The sequence below is a fragment of the Phyllostomus discolor genome, chromosome X (assembly GCF_004126475.2).
Source record: "Phyllostomus discolor isolate MPI-MPIP mPhyDis1 chromosome X, mPhyDis1.pri.v3, whole genome shotgun sequence".
Taxonomy (NCBI): Eukaryota; Metazoa; Chordata; class Mammalia; order Chiroptera; family Phyllostomidae; genus Phyllostomus; species Phyllostomus discolor.
The window spans coordinates 91,431,668-91,447,442 of NC_050198.1; the positions used below are offsets into that span (position 1 = coordinate 91,431,668).

A 15,775-nucleotide genomic window follows, 5' to 3' on the forward strand; every position below is an offset into this window, starting at 1 on the left:
GTTTTCCTCACCCTATGTACACATTAAAAAAATACTGTCAGTCCAACTTTCAAACTATAATCTGAGTAAGTCTGATTCACTCTATCTCCTCTGGCACTATCGGCTGTGGCTTGGATCCCTATGCCAGGCTTCCAGCTATTTTTTCTCTCTCTACTCTACTCTGAGCAGCTTTGGTTGTCTGGAAGGAGGTTCCATGTTTGCAAGTGGCAGCTGGTGAGGCCTGATCAGTGGAGGTGATCCAGATAATAATAGAAGATACTTATATGGCATTCACCATGTTCTAGACAACTTTCTAAGGACCTTGCACAGAATAAAATATTTAATGCTTACCATAACACCCAAGTCACAGTCTGTCATTATGCCCATTTTATGGATGAGGACACTTGCCCAAGGTCACCAAGCTAGGGAACAGTGGAACCAGGATTCAAACAGGAGCCAATTGAGACTAGAGTATGCAATTTTAACCCCTCTGCTCTCTTCCTTTATGAAACATTTTGTGTGTCGCACTAAGTACTATGTACTGTGACCTGAAGGCCAGGAGAAGTGGCATTAAAATTAACAAATCCACCAAGCCAATTATGTGGTTGTTTTGTCTACAGACAAGTAAACAAAGTCCAGAAAATTATTATTTCTTAACTGAATTGATAATTTTAGTGAACTAAATCAAAACAGTCAAGTTGCTTAAGCAAACAGCTTCCATTCACAGTTGCATACGTTGCTAATTCTGCTGGTCTGTTCCTACATCCTCCTGAAAGTGTCCTTAAGGAACCCCATTGCTATAGATAAAGAACATTTGTCTGATGCTTCCATATATATAGATCAGTATATATTTTTACACTTTTTCCTCAATGTATAATTCTAGTTTGAATAAGAAGTAGAACAGTATGAATACCAATTGCTTTCATGACTATAACAATAACTTGCCTATTCTGAAAATATCTCCCAAGAGATTTGGCTTATACATAACTCACCTCTTAGGAAATAAAACCTGGAATGTCATTCAGTACATCTCTGGCAGTGATCTACCAGTGCACTATGCTAATATAAAAGATCTTTTGCCAATCACTTGCATCTAAATGTTTAAGAAGAAACTCACATATAGAGAAGGTACATGTTCCCATAGTACATTGTGCATACAACTGTTTTAGCACTGAGCACGTTATATCACTATGGTCTGCTTACTTGGCCATGTGCTGCACAGGACTGTAAGCTTCTCTGGGGCAAGAACCATATTTTCTTCAGCTTTGGATCCCAAACACCTAGAACAATGCTTAAAAGAGTGAGCTATGAAGAAATAATTATTTGATAAATAAAGTAGCATTTGACGTAGCTGATCACACCTTCCTTCTTAAATACCATTTTCAGTTGGTATCTGAGATGCTCCTCTCTCCTGCCTTCTCCCCTACATTTACTGGCTATTCTTTAGTCTCCCAAGGTTCTGCATTAACTTATTTTTCAATATATTTTATTGATTATGCTATTGCAGTTATCCCATTTTCCCCCCTTCACTCCCCTCCACCCTACATACCCCCTCCCACCCACATTCCCCCATTTAGTTCATGTCCATGTGTCATACTTATAAGTTCTTTAGCTTCTACATTGCCCATACTATTCTTACCCTCCCCCTGTCTATTCTCTACCTACCATCTATGCTACTTATTCACTGTACCTTTTCCCCCTCTCTCCTCCTCCCACTCCCCTGTTGCTAACCCTCCATGTGATCTCCTTTTCTGTGGTTCGCTCCTGTTCTAGCTGTTTGCTTAGTGTGTTTTTGTTTTTGTTTTAGGTGTGGTTGTTAATAATTCTGAGTTTGCTGTCATTTAACTTTTCATGTTTTTTATCTTCTTTTTCTTAGATAAGTCCCTTTACCATTTCATATAATAAGGGCTTGGTGATGAACTCCTTTAACTAGACCTTATCTGAGAAGCACTTTATCTGCCCTCCCATTCTAAATGAAATCTTTGCTGGATAGAGCAATCTTGGTTGTAGGTTCTTCCCTTTCATGACTTGGAATACTTCTTTCCAACCCCTTCTTGCCTGCAAGGTCTCTTTTGAGATATCAGCTGACAGTCTTATTGGCACTCCTTTGTAGGTAATTCTCCCCTTTTTGTCTTGCTACTCTTAAGATTCTCTCCTTATCTTTAATCTCGGGTAATGTAATTATGTGCCTTGGTGTGTTCCTCCTTGGGTCCAAGTTCTTTGGGACTCTCTGAGCTTCCTGGACTTCCAGGAAGCCTATTTCCTTTGCCAGATTGGGGAAGTTCTCCTTTATTATTTGCTCAAATGACTTTTCCACTTGTTGCTCTTCCTCTCCTCCTTCTGATACCCCTATAATTCGGATGTTGGAACATTTAAAGATGTCCTGGAGGTTCCTAAGCCTCTCCTCATTTTTTTTTGAATTTGTACTTCTTCATTCTTTTCTGATTGGATGTTTCTTTCTTCCTTCTGGTCCATTCCATTGATTTGAGTCCCAGTTTCCTTCCCATCAGTATTGGTTCCCTGTACATTTTCCTTTATTTCACTTACCATAGCCTTCATTTTTTCATCTAATTTGCAACCAAATTCAACCACTTCTGTGAGCTTCCTGATTACCAGTGTTTTGAACTCTGCATCTGATAGGTTGGCTATCTCTTCGTCAATTAGTTGTATGTTTTCTGGAGCTTTGATCTGTTCTTTTGTTTGGGCCATTTTTTTTTTTGTCTTGACATGCCTGTTATGTATGAGGGGAGAAGCCTTAGGTGTCCACCCAAGTAGGGCAACCCAGTCACTGGGTTGTGATGCTGTATGTGTGGCAGGGGTCCAAGAGGGAACAATGACACTTGCTCTGCTTTCTGCTGGATTTCAATCACTTCCCCCACTTCCCCAACACAAATTGATCCCTTCTGGTGCTGATTCTTGTGTGGGTGGGTTTGTGTACATTCTAGGATCCTGTGGGTCTCTCCAATGAACTCTCCTATGAGGCTGGGAGTTTCTCCTGCTACCGCCTCAACCCCCACAGTTGTTTTCAATTGCTGTTTTTGAAGCTTTATTTCCCTGTGCTGGGACCGTGGGTTGCATGGTCTGTCTCGCTCCCCAGTTTCTCCTTGTTTATCTGTGCACAAATGTAGGACTTCCTGGTCTGCCAGCTGCCTTGTATGCCACATACCTCCACAATCTGCTGCCTCTCTGCGTCCGCCAGCTGCCACCTTGGGTGCTCGGGGTCCACCAGCCAAAACTTTGCCACAACCCCTTTCTGCCTGGCCACCCAACTCTGCCTCTCCTACCAGTCTGGATGAATGTGTCTACTTTAACTCTTTGGTTGTTGGGACTTCTATACAGTTCAATTTTCTGTTAGTACTATTTGTTTTTTGTTTCTAAATTGTTGTCCTTATTTTGGTTGTACACGGAGGCACAGTGTGTCTACCTACACTTCCATCTTGGCCAGAAGTCTAGATTAACTTCTTTGTTTAATTTCCATTCTCATGACTTCCTTCTCTCTCTCTCTCTCTCTCTCTCTCTCTCTCTCTCTCTCTCTCTCTCTCTCTGATTGTTGCTCAAGTACAGTTGTCTCTATTTTCTTCCCATCACTCTCCCCCACTCCAGCCATCCCCACCTCCCACCCTCTATCCTACCCCTGTTTGGCTTTGTCCATGTGTCTTTTATACATGTTCCTTGACAACCCTTCCCACTTTTCCCCATGTTATCCCCACCCATGTCTCCTCTGGTTACTGTCAGTTTGTTCTTAATTACAATGTCCCTGGTTACATTTTGCTTGTCTGTTTATTTTGTTGATTAGGTTCCACTTGTAAGTGAGATCATATAATATTTGTCTTTCACCACCTGGCTCATTTCACTTAGTATAGGGCTCTCCAGATCCATCCATGCTGTCATGAAGGGTAGGAGTTCCTTCTTTCTTTACGTTGCATAGTATTCCATTGTGTGAATGTACCAAAGTTTTTTGATCCACTCATTTGCTAATGGGCACCTAGGTTGCTTCCAGCACTTGGCTATTATAAATTGTGCCTCTGTGAACATTGGGGCTCATAGGTTCTTTTGAATTGCTAGTTCAGGATTCTTAGGGTATAATCCCAGCAGTGAAACTGCTGGTCAAAAGGCAGATCCATTTTTAGTTTTCTAAAGAAATTTCATACTGTTTTCCACAGTGGCTGCACCAGTCTGCATTCCCACCAACATTGCACTAGGGTTCCCTTTTCTCCACAGACACTCCAGCATTTGTTGTTTGTTGATGTTTTTATGATGGCCATTCTGACTGGTGTGAAGTGGTATCTCTTTGTGGTTTTAATTTGCATCTCTCTGATGGCTAGTGATGCTGAGCATCCTTTCATATGTCTCTGGGCCCTCTGTGTGTCCTCCTTGGAGAAGTGTCTGTTCAGGTCCTTTGCCCATTTTCTAATTGGGTTGTTTGCCTTCCTGGTGTGGCATCCTGTGAGTTCTTTATATATTTTGGATATCAGACCCTTGTCTGAGATATCATTGGCAAATGATATTTCCCCACGTGCTTGGTATCCTTTTTGTTTTGCTAATGTTTTATTTAGCCATGCAGGAGCTTTTTATTTTGATGAAGTACCATTTGTTTATTCTTTCCTTTATGTATCTTGCTCTAGGGGACATATTGCTGAAAATATTGCTGAATGGAATGTTTAAGATTTTCCTGCCTATGTTCTCCTCTAGCACTTTTATGATGCCGTGACTTATATTTAAGTCTTTTATCCATCTTGAGTTTATTTTTATGTATGGTGTCAGTCGGTGGTTAAGTTTCATTTTTTTTTTTGCATGTAACTGTTCAACACTAGTTGTTGAAGAGGCTATTTTTACTGCGTTTTATGCTTCTGTCTCCTTTGTCAGATATTAATTGACCATAGAGATATGGGTTTATTTCTGGGCCTTCAATTCTGTTCCATTGATCTGAGTCTGTTTCTATGTCAGTACCAGACTGTTTTGATTACTGTAGCCTTGTGGTATAGTTGTATATCAGATATTGTGATCCCTCCTATTTTGGTCTTTCTCAAAATTGCTGCAACTATTCAGGGTCATTTATCAAATGTAATTTTCTTAAACTTCAGTATTTCCTATATAAGTGGTGACTAGTGAGAAATGATTGCATTATCTAGTTCTAATTGCTCAAAAGGCATGTGACAGATCAGTTGCACAACCAGAGACATTTTCTTACTCTAACATTGTTTCATTTGGTTCAATCAACACTTTGTCTGAAAGAGAAGAAAAAAAGACTTAGTATTTTATCAGTAGTGATGTTTATAACAGAAATTCTTGAGTAGCAAATATTTAGGCATTTTTGGAATGACAGACAACATAATAAAGGATTTAACTGGTGAGTCTTTCAACCACACTCAACCACCCTAGTACACTATCTCCTTTGTATTTAGGACAAAATGGTGTTAAAACATTCCTTTTAGGTAATAAATGACTTACCCTTTAGATCAAACACTAACAGTTTGCCATTCTGAATATATTTTTGTGCCTAAAATATAAGCAGAAATAAAAACTAGCATTATCATTATTATTTTCATGTGAGGCATTTGAAATAACTTACTTGTAGTCTTTATGTAAACATTTCTGTTATTAAGGTTAATAGGTAATTTGTACTAAAGTAATTATTCAAAAACTATATAAATTGATGGTAAAATAGAACTAAAGCATCTTTAAAAAGTTTATGTGCTCTTACCTTTACAGCATCTGTTTTGTCTAGATAATTCTTGCAGAAACCAAAACATGCACTTCATAAGTCTTTAAACACTTGTATAAATTTAAAATATAAGCAAAATAGAATGCAGAAGTCAAAAGATATTTGTAATTCAAAACCATAATTCTTGGAAAATGTAGGAAAACTTTAGTAATATTTTTGGCTGACCATAGGAGCAAATTGAGAAGGCCTCTGGCCATCTGTGACATGGGTTCTTACTATCCAAATGTATGCTGATAAATTCTTATGTGGATAACTTTAATTTTAAAAAATCCAAGTGTTTTTCTAACTTATGGTCAGGTTGTAAAAGAAAATGTGGATAGCCAGTGCAATTCCATAACCTGCATGATATATATTTATGCTTCTTTTTCCACATGTCATTTCATTTACGACTTAGAAACACTTTGATTACCATTTTTGATGGGCCAGGAGACTGAGATTATGCAACCAGCCTAAGGTCCCTGCTGATCAGTCAAGAGAACTAGGATTCAAACCCAAGTTTCTAGACTCCCAGAGCTGAGATGAAAGTACAGGTATAGATATGTGTCCCACTTTAGAGCCCACACTCTTTTCACTCAGCCATAGCAATTTTTACTAATCCTTTATAATAGGTGGGATATAAGTAAAATAAAATTATTCATGAATTGATGAAGATTGAAGCTGGATAGTTGTTAAGTGAAGATTCATTACACTATACTATATAATCTGTGTTCTTGTTTGTCATTTTCCATTATAAAAAATGTTTTCAGTGTCTGCCATGGTGAAGTAACCAATTGAGCTAAAGCCAACCCCCATTATAAAAAAAAAGTTTTTATCCCTTTTCTTCCGTCTACTCCATTAACTCTAACTTTCCTTGAATTTTAGGTTTAGGAATTAAAGTATATACTTTACTATTTCTTCCTATAAATTTTTAGGATGACAAAAGTGACAAATGTTCATTTAAAATATTTATAAAGTACAAGAGTATAAAGTAGAAAATAAAAATTCTTTATAATTCACCCACCCCAAAATAAATATTGTAACGTATTGATGTCTCACTTTCTACTACATTTTTTAACCATAGTATGAAATACATGTACCATAAAATTTACCATTTTAAATGAACAATTCAATGGTGTAAACTATTATTCACAATGTTGTGCAACCATCAGCACCATCTAGTCCCAGAAAGTTTTCATCACTGCAAAAGGAAGTTTTAAACTTATTAAACAGCAACACTCCATTCCTCCAAACCTTTGGTAACCACTAATCCCTTTTCTGTCACTATGGATTTGCCTATTCTGGATATTTCACATAAATGCAATCATACAGTATAAGGTAGTTTATGACTGGTTTCTTTCACTTAGCATATTTTTTTCAAGGTTCATTTGTGTTATGGCATATATCAATATTTATTTTTTATGGTTGAATAATATTCTATTGTGTGAATATGTCACACTGTGTTTATCCATTCATCACTTGATGAGAATTTGAGTTTCTTTACTGATATCATGTATGTGACATTGGTTAATAAGGGCATATAGGTGTCAAGTGTACAACTCTATAATGTATCACCTATATATTGCATTGTGTTCACCACCCACAGTTATCTCCTTTTATCACCATGTATTTGATCTCCTTTATTTTTATTTTGAGATAATATTCCACTCACAAGCAGTTGTAATACACAATACAGAAAAATTTCCTACATCCTTTATCCAGGTCCTCCAATGGTAGCATCTAGCACAACTATACTATAATATCATGAACAGGATAGTAACATTGATACAGTGAAAATACAGAAATTTCATCACCACAAGAACTCATGTTGTCCTTTCATAGCTGCATTAGCATTACATACCCTCTGTGATCACCGTCTCATTAGCCCCTAACAAATATTAATTAGTTCTTTTTTTCTAGAATTTTGTCATTTAAAGAATATTATATAAACAGAATAATATGATTTGTAAGCTTTGGAAATGGCTTTTTTCACTCACCCTAATTCTCTGGTGTTCTATCCAGGTTGCTGCATGTATCAATATTCCTTTTTATTGCTGAGTAGTATTCAAAAGTACAAATTTTTGTTTGTTTAAATATTTACTTGTTGAAGGGAATTTGGGTTGTTTTCATTGTGGGGTTACTATAAAGAAAGCTTTGATAAACATTGCCATGTAGGTTCTTTTGTAAATATACATTTTTCTTTCTAGAGGATAATTGCTGCAGGTAATTGCTAGGTCTTATGATAGTTAAGATTTTTTAGGAAACTGCTAAAATGTTTTGTGTAGCAACTTTACCATTATACATTCTTACCAGCTATACATAAATGTTTTAGTTTATTCATCTTCCTTCTCAACATTTGGCGTTGTCACATTTTTTTTTAATTTCAGCCATTCTGATACCTCAGTGTGGCTTTAATTTTTATCTCCCCCAGAGCTAATGATGTTATATATTTCTCATGTGTTTACATGTTATTTGTGTATCCTATTTGGTGAGACATCTGCTTATGTATTCTTTCATTATCTGATTGGATTGTTTGGATTTCTTTGAGTTAATATACTTTATTTTTAAAGAAAGTTTTAGGTTCACCACAAAACTGAGTGAAAAGTATCAAGAATTTTAATATACATTCATACACATGCACAACTTTGCTCAATAGTGACATCGCCCACCACAGTGCTTAATGCATTAAAAATCAATGAAGCTACATTGACATCATTCATTATCACCAAAGTACATAGTTTCCATTAGACTTCATTCTTGGTGTTGTACATTGTATGGGTTTGAACAAATGTATAATGAAATGTATCCACCATTGTAGTATCATATAGAGTATTTTCACTGTCCTAAAAATTCTCTGTGCTCTGCCTATTCACCCCTCTTACCCAACCCCTGGCAACCACTTATCTTTTTACAGTCTCCATAGTGCTGCCATTTCCAGAATGTCATATAGGTAGGGTTAAAATAGACAGCCTTGCCAGATTTACTTCTTTCATTAATGTGCATTAAAGTTTTTTCATGCCTTCAGAGTTCATTTCTTTTTATCACTGAATAATATTTCAATGTCTGAATATACCACAATTCGTTTATCCACTAACCGACTGAAGAATAATACCTTGGTTGCTTACAAGTTTTGAAAATTGTGAATAAAGCTGCTGTTAACATCCATGCATAGGTTAAGGTGTTGACATAAGTTTTCCACTCACTTGAGAGAATACCAAGGAGTACAACTTCTGGATCATATGGTTTAAGAGTATGTGTAGTTTTGTAAGAAACCAGCAAAATATCTTGAAGTGTGTCTGCATCATTTTGCATTCCCAACAAAGAAAGAGAGTTCCTATTGCTTCACATCCTCATCAACATTTGGCATTGTCAGTGTTTGGGATTTTGGCTGTTCGAATATATGTGCAGTGATGACTTACTGTTGTTTTAATTTATAATTTTCTAATGTCACGTGATGTTTTGGTGGGCCTTAATGACAAGAATGGAGAAAAACCACTTGGCAGATCAATAACTGAATACAATGTACCAGAGATATTAACTTACTCAAGCAATGAAGCAACATCTAGTACAGCAGCTGCAGTTGGAGTTATCACCTAGTTAAGCTTATAATAATCCACTGTCATCCTCCAAGATCCATCAGTCTTATTCCCAGGCCAAACAGGCTATTAAATGGAGATGTACTAGAAATCACCACCCCTACATCTTTCAAGTCCTTAACGATGACACTAGTCTCTGCAATTCCTCCAGGAATGCAGGAATGTTTTTTGATTTAGTATTTTTCTAGATAAAGGCAGTTGTAATTGTCTCTACTTGACCTTTTCCATTATAGTAATCCCACTTCACAGGTCCAAAAACAATGTAGAGGTTCTGCCTGATGTTAAGTATATCTATTCCAATTATGCATTCTTTTTGTTTGTTTGTTTTGCCTCAGCATGAATATATTGAGCATGACTTTTATAATTAAGCATTCTTAACTGAGAAAATAACCACAAGGTGGGTTTGAAACCCATTGGCCCCACTGAGAAACTGATCCTGCTAAGACTCCGTTGATCACTTGACCCCCATAAGCCTCTATGCTGACTGGTGTGCTAGAGTGATGATTTGGGTCTCCTGGAATCAATGTCAGCTCAGAGCTTGTGTTCAGTAGTCTAAACTAAAAGGTCTGATCATTTCATTTTCTCCAGTGTGCAGTTACCCTGCATAAGGCTGTAGGTCCCTTTGGGGAAGGCTGAAAGAAGTATTAATCATATATTAAAGGTCTTACCTCTTAATAGCATGACCTTGTGAGTTAGGATTTCAACATGGAAACTTTTGGAGAACATAAACATTCAGTCAATAGCATGCCTGAAATATTTCTTCTGTTCCTTTCTCTTTCTTCTCCTTCTGGTATTCCTAGTAGGCATATGTTATATCTTATAGTTGTCCTGCAGTTCTTTAACTGTATATTTTTTTGTTTGTTTTCTTTTTGCTTTTTGGTTTTGGATGTGTTTATTGCCGTATCCTCAAGCTCAGATATTCTTTTTTGAGCCATGACTAGTCCACTAATGAGTCCATCAAAGGCATTCTTCATCTTTGTTAGTGTTTTTGATCTCCAGCATTTACTTTTTATTTATTTTAGAGTTTTCACCTCTCTGTTCACATTGTCTATTTCTTCTTAAATGTTACCTACTTTTTTCATTAAATCCCATAGCATGTTAATCATAGTTTTTAAAATATTTCTAGCCTAATGATTCCAACATTCCTCCTATACGTGAGTGGTACTGATGCTTTTTCAGTCTCCTCAAACTGTTTTTGCCTTTTATGGTGCCTTGTGACTGTTGGGGAAAGGTGAACAGAATGTACTAAATAAAAAGCCCTTTAGTAATATGGTGGGTGAGGGAAGTGTCCTACAGTCTTACTATTAGGTCTCAGTCTTTTAGTAAGCTAGTGCCTCTGGGCTATAAACATCATACTTTTTTCTCAGTTTCACATGCCCTTTCAGGGACATGGTGGCTACAGGGGCTATAGTTGAGCATTTCCCTTGTCCTACATGAAAGGCTATAGCTGGCAAAAGGTAGGTATTTCCCTCCCACCCAGATAGCTTAGTCTTTGATCAATTTCATCAGGTTAAGCTCTACTAAATAGTTTATCTGCAGGGCAGACCTTGTTCAGAAAAACAGAATGATCTGGTATATTTCTAAATGGTTCTTTTCTGGAAGCACAGGGGACTTTTCCTCTGATATTCACTGTAAAGACCTGGTAGAGCTCCTGGAGGTGAAACTGACAAAAGTTTGAAGCCCCCCCGCCCCACCCTGCCATGCCTGAGGGCTCCTGAGCTTTTTAATATAAATTTGTCTAAACTAAGCCTCCAGAAATTTGTCAGTTACCGTTCAGATTCTATACTGTACTAGTTTCTGTGGAGATTGTGCTCATGATTTTCTGCCCCGTGTGATGCAATTTTTGGATCCTTCTGTCTGTCTTTTCACATTTGGAGGTCACAATTTGCCCTATGACCTCATTCTCTAATGGATCTGAGAAGAGTTGTTGATTTTTCAGTTTGTTCATTTTTTCACTTGGTAAAATTATAAGTGATAGAAGGGGTATTTACAAGTGCAATGACAGAAAGTAACTTTTCAGGGTGATCTGATAATCAATTACTAACTGGGAAAGTCATGGTGGGTAGTCAATGCACCTATAACTTCTTTAATAAATGGTTTTTAACCAGACCTTGCCCACTTTTCTTGTGCATCTAGGTTAACACACTTTTGAAATACTTCTTTCTTCATACCCCTCTGAAGCTTAACAAACCTCAAGAGAGCATATAATGTGGTTAATTATCCTATAATCCAGTCCCCACCTTGCTTTCTCCAACCTCCATGCACTCTTCCTTATTGTTCCCTCCTCAATTCTTAGTGTATAAAAGAAAGTATACAACTGTTATTCTTCGTAGCATTGACATGTTGCTTCCCAGCATAGTTGTCAGTTTGACTCAAATAAACTCATAAATGTTTTCTACAGGTTCTTAAGTCAACAAAATAAAAGGGTAAATTGTAAGCTCCTTATATGCTGTGTTCAAAATCAGAGGTCAAATTATTTTTTGTACATTGTTGAGTTTTGAGATTTCATTATACAGGGTCCGGCAGAAGTAATGCTCCTAGAATGCTGCTGGAATGTGGTTGGTAGGGTAATAGTATAGGTGTAGTTTTCATAGTTTTATTCATAGTTTTATTTTGAACATTTTACCTAAAATGTCATATTGTGTGTGTGAGTGTGATATTGTTACATTACAAGCATGTGATTTTGTAATAAAAGACTTTGTAATAAAAAAGGAGCATTATTTGTGCTGGACCCTGTATATTCTAGGTAATAATCATTTATCTCATATGTTGTTTGAAAAATCTGACATTCTCTAGCTTGTCATTAAAGGATCTTACAAGGGGTTTTTTGGAGAGCAAGAGTTTCTAATTGGTTTTTTAGATTTTATTTATTTATTTTTAGAGAGAGGGTAAAGGAAAGAGAAAGAGAGGGAGAGAAACATCAATGTGTGATTGCCTCTTGCACACCCCCTAATGGGGACCTGGCCTGCAACACAGGCATATGCTCTGACTGGGAATCAACCAGTGACTGGCACTCAATCCACTAAACCACACTCAATCCACTGAGCCACACTCAATCCACTGAGCCACACCAGCCAGGGCAACAGTTTATAATTTTGATGAAGTCTAGGTTACTTTTTCTCTTTTTTTTTTCTAAAAATTTTAAAGTTCTGCATTTTACATTTAAGTTCATGGTTCATTTTGGGTTATTTTTTAATGTGGTATGAGGTTGGCATGGTAAACTCTGGTGGCCCTGCTGCTGTCTGCAAAGGCTTTGCAGCTCTGCCACAACTACCACTGCCCCTGCCCTGCAGCCTCTGCCACCTCTGCCATCTGTGTCACTTCTGCCTCAAGACCAGCTTTAGGATTAGGCCACAGTCTTCAATGAGTAAACATATTCCTTAGTTCTGTGGTGTTCTTGGACACATATTTATGGAGTTTCTGAAGGGCAGTGGAGATTACTGCCAAGCACAAAACAACCTCAATGCAGGCAAGTGAACTGTAGAACTTCATTACTATTCCACTAAGAAGCCCCCATAAGAGTGGTTAACCTGGACACAAAAGTGTTCAGTTGAGACCTGCAGAACATTTTACAAGAGTTCTGACCTGGATGGGTAAACCTCAGTGCAATTCCTCTCTATTGCCTCAGTCCTACTGAATTGAAGAATTGCTGCTTCTTGTTAGGAGGTTCATTTCATTTCCCATTACTCCCAACTTCATATCCAATGCACTAATTTCAAGTAGAGTATATTGAAGAAGACTCAGTTTCTTTGTATCATTTCTGTATTCAATTTTTAAATTCTTTTATAACCCCATCGAATGTTTTGTTTTTTTGGTTTTTTGTTTTTTGTTTTTTACTAAATTAATGTGGCTCGAATAAACAGCCCAACTCCTGTGGAAGTCACATACAAGAACATGAGATTTCTTGTTATACACAATCCAACCAATGATACCTAAAACAAGCTTATATAGGAACTTAAAAAGTACAAAGTTACCACGATAGTAAGAGTATGTGAAGCAACTTATGACACTACTCATGTACAGAAAGAAAGCATCCATGTTCTTCATTGGCCTTTTGATGATGGTGCACCACCATCCAACCAGATTGTTGATGACTGATTGTCTTGTAAAAATTCAGTTCCATGAAGAACCTGGTTATTTTATTTCTGTTCATTGTGTTGCAAGACTTGGGGGAGCTGCGGTGCTTGTTGCCCTAGCATTAATTGAAGGTGGAATGAAATACAAAGATGCAGTACAGTTAATAAGACAAAAGTGGCATGGGACTTTTAACAGAAAGCAACTTTTGTATTTAGAGAAGTAGCATCCTAAAATGTGGCTGTGCTTCAAAGATTCCAATGGTCATAGAAACAACTGTTGCATTCAAAAAAGCAGGTGCCTGATGCCATTGCCTCAGAAGTGGAACTTGAGATAGGACCTAATTTGTCATACACATTAGCCAACATGTTGGCTTGGTGGATAAATCTAATGAAGCTTCCACAGGAGTATTGAAAACAGCTTTATCAGGCCACTAGCTTCACAGAATTGCAACCTCTATGTTTGGGTCCCAATCAACCAATTTGGACATTTAGCAAAAGTTTCTTACTGTTCAGCTTTAAAATATGCTTATCATTTGTACCAATTGACTTTTCCTGAAGTCATGAAGTATTGAGTAATATCTTTAAATCTATTCCCATGCCCGAATCATAGCAATATATATAAAATTTAGGAAGATTAGTGGCGAGAATGTCCAGCACAATACTTGAATATTTTTAGTATCATACACAACTAAAATCCCAGGAACAGTAAACACTCTGGACCTCATGTGGTTTACCCTTCAGTCATTTCAAACATAGAAAGTAAGGCCTATATGGTTATTTCCCTGCTCAATTTATGCTTACATATCCCACAGTCATACAAGTATAGATCAGGTTTGCTCAACTTTTTAAAAATTTTTATACCAAGTTTTAATGATTATTTAATGTCTTTCTATAAATCTCATATTGTGCTGTTATGGAAAGCCTCCAATTTGAAAATCTACATTGTACAGAAGCACATGTCTTTAATGTATCTAGACCAAAAGCCCTACAGTTAATATTAATGTTTGTGCCTGAGGATCAACTTATAGAGAGGTGTTGGGAACTTCCCTGCCTTGTTTCAGAAGCTTTAACCCTCCAAGACTAAGGCTGAGTAAAAAGATCTTGGGACCATAAGCCACTAAAGAGAAAAGGCTTATCTTCCTGGTAGGGGCACCACCTCTGCTGCCTTTTATTTCACCCTGCTTGGCCCTGGGTGGATGACTGGTCAGCCAGTGATGGGTAAGATTCCTCAAAGGAGGGACGACCTAAGACAGGCATGGTCATGAAGGGGCCCTCAGGGAAGGACTTGGGGGGCTGTAGAAAAAGGGAGTGATGGACCCTCGCCCCTTGGCTTTGACATAGCCTGAGTCTTCATTCTGTCTGCAAGAAGTCTCCTAATCTCTTGGCTGCCTTATTTCCCCTGCCTGACTTAAGCCTGAAACAATGCCTTAAGCCTGAAACAATGCCTTAAGCCTGAAACAATGCTGGAGGTGAGTAAGGTCCTGTGCTGGAAAGGGTAGGTTCCCTGGGGCAATCAGGCCTAAGAAAGAATGCAAAAGGTCCTGTGAAACCTGCTTTGCTAAAGAATACCCTCAATTTAAATGATAAGGATCAAAGTATGAAATGAGTTTGTTTCCCTAAAGTTTTAAAGCCCTTTAGCTATCTAACCCTGACTCAAAATAAGCCCTCATAGTTCTTTGAATGTTATCTATTTTTTGATCATTACTGCCTGACAATAATTGATGAGATTTACGTATTTGTCCTGTATTCCTATGCAAATTAAACCCAATAGAAGTCCATTGAGGAAAAAGGTTCCTGGTCCTTCTCCTTTGAGAGATTGACTACCTTCCTCCCCAAGCAGATCATGTCTTGGTAGACTTATTCTCATCCCTGGCAGATGGGGGGGGTGCTCAGCAGGCAGAGCCCCCCCACAGGGAGGGCCTGAGAAAAGAATAGGCATAGGCTATTATGTATTTTCAGTAAAATATTGCCTTTGTCTTATGTGGAACACTAGAATATGATCTTTAGTAAATATTTTAAAGGTAAAGGTAGAGATGCTTTGTTGTAGCTAAAACAATTCTTAATCATTAAAATTCTGAAATTTTTGTATTTGTTTTCATACATTCTGAAATTGTTTACCAACCTATTTTTGTATGAAGTGTGATTTTTTCCCTTCCCATCTTCTCTTGCAAAAAAGAGAAGTAGGTTTCTGCTAATAAATTGAGCAGACAGCTAATATTTTATATGCCTTTTCAGCTGTGTAACTTAATATTTGGATTTTTGATAATTTGTTTTATTATATAATTAATAAAATGGTGATGCATACTAATGTTAGTTCAACCATATATTTATAGTGTCTGGGAATGTGTGGTCATAGTTCTGTGGGGGAAATAATTTGTCAGTGTTCACCAGCTTGTAAAAGACCTAGTGTGAGTGCTTAAAAA

At 37.3% G+C, this 15,775-nt stretch overlaps 1 pseudogene; it reads left to right on the forward strand.

Moving 5' to 3' along the window:
* Positions 1 to 13,144: 13,144 nt before the first annotated feature.
* Positions 13,145 to 13,732, forward strand: LOC114504953 (annotated as a pseudogene).
* The last annotated feature ends 2,043 nt before the right edge of the window (positions 13,733 to 15,775 follow it).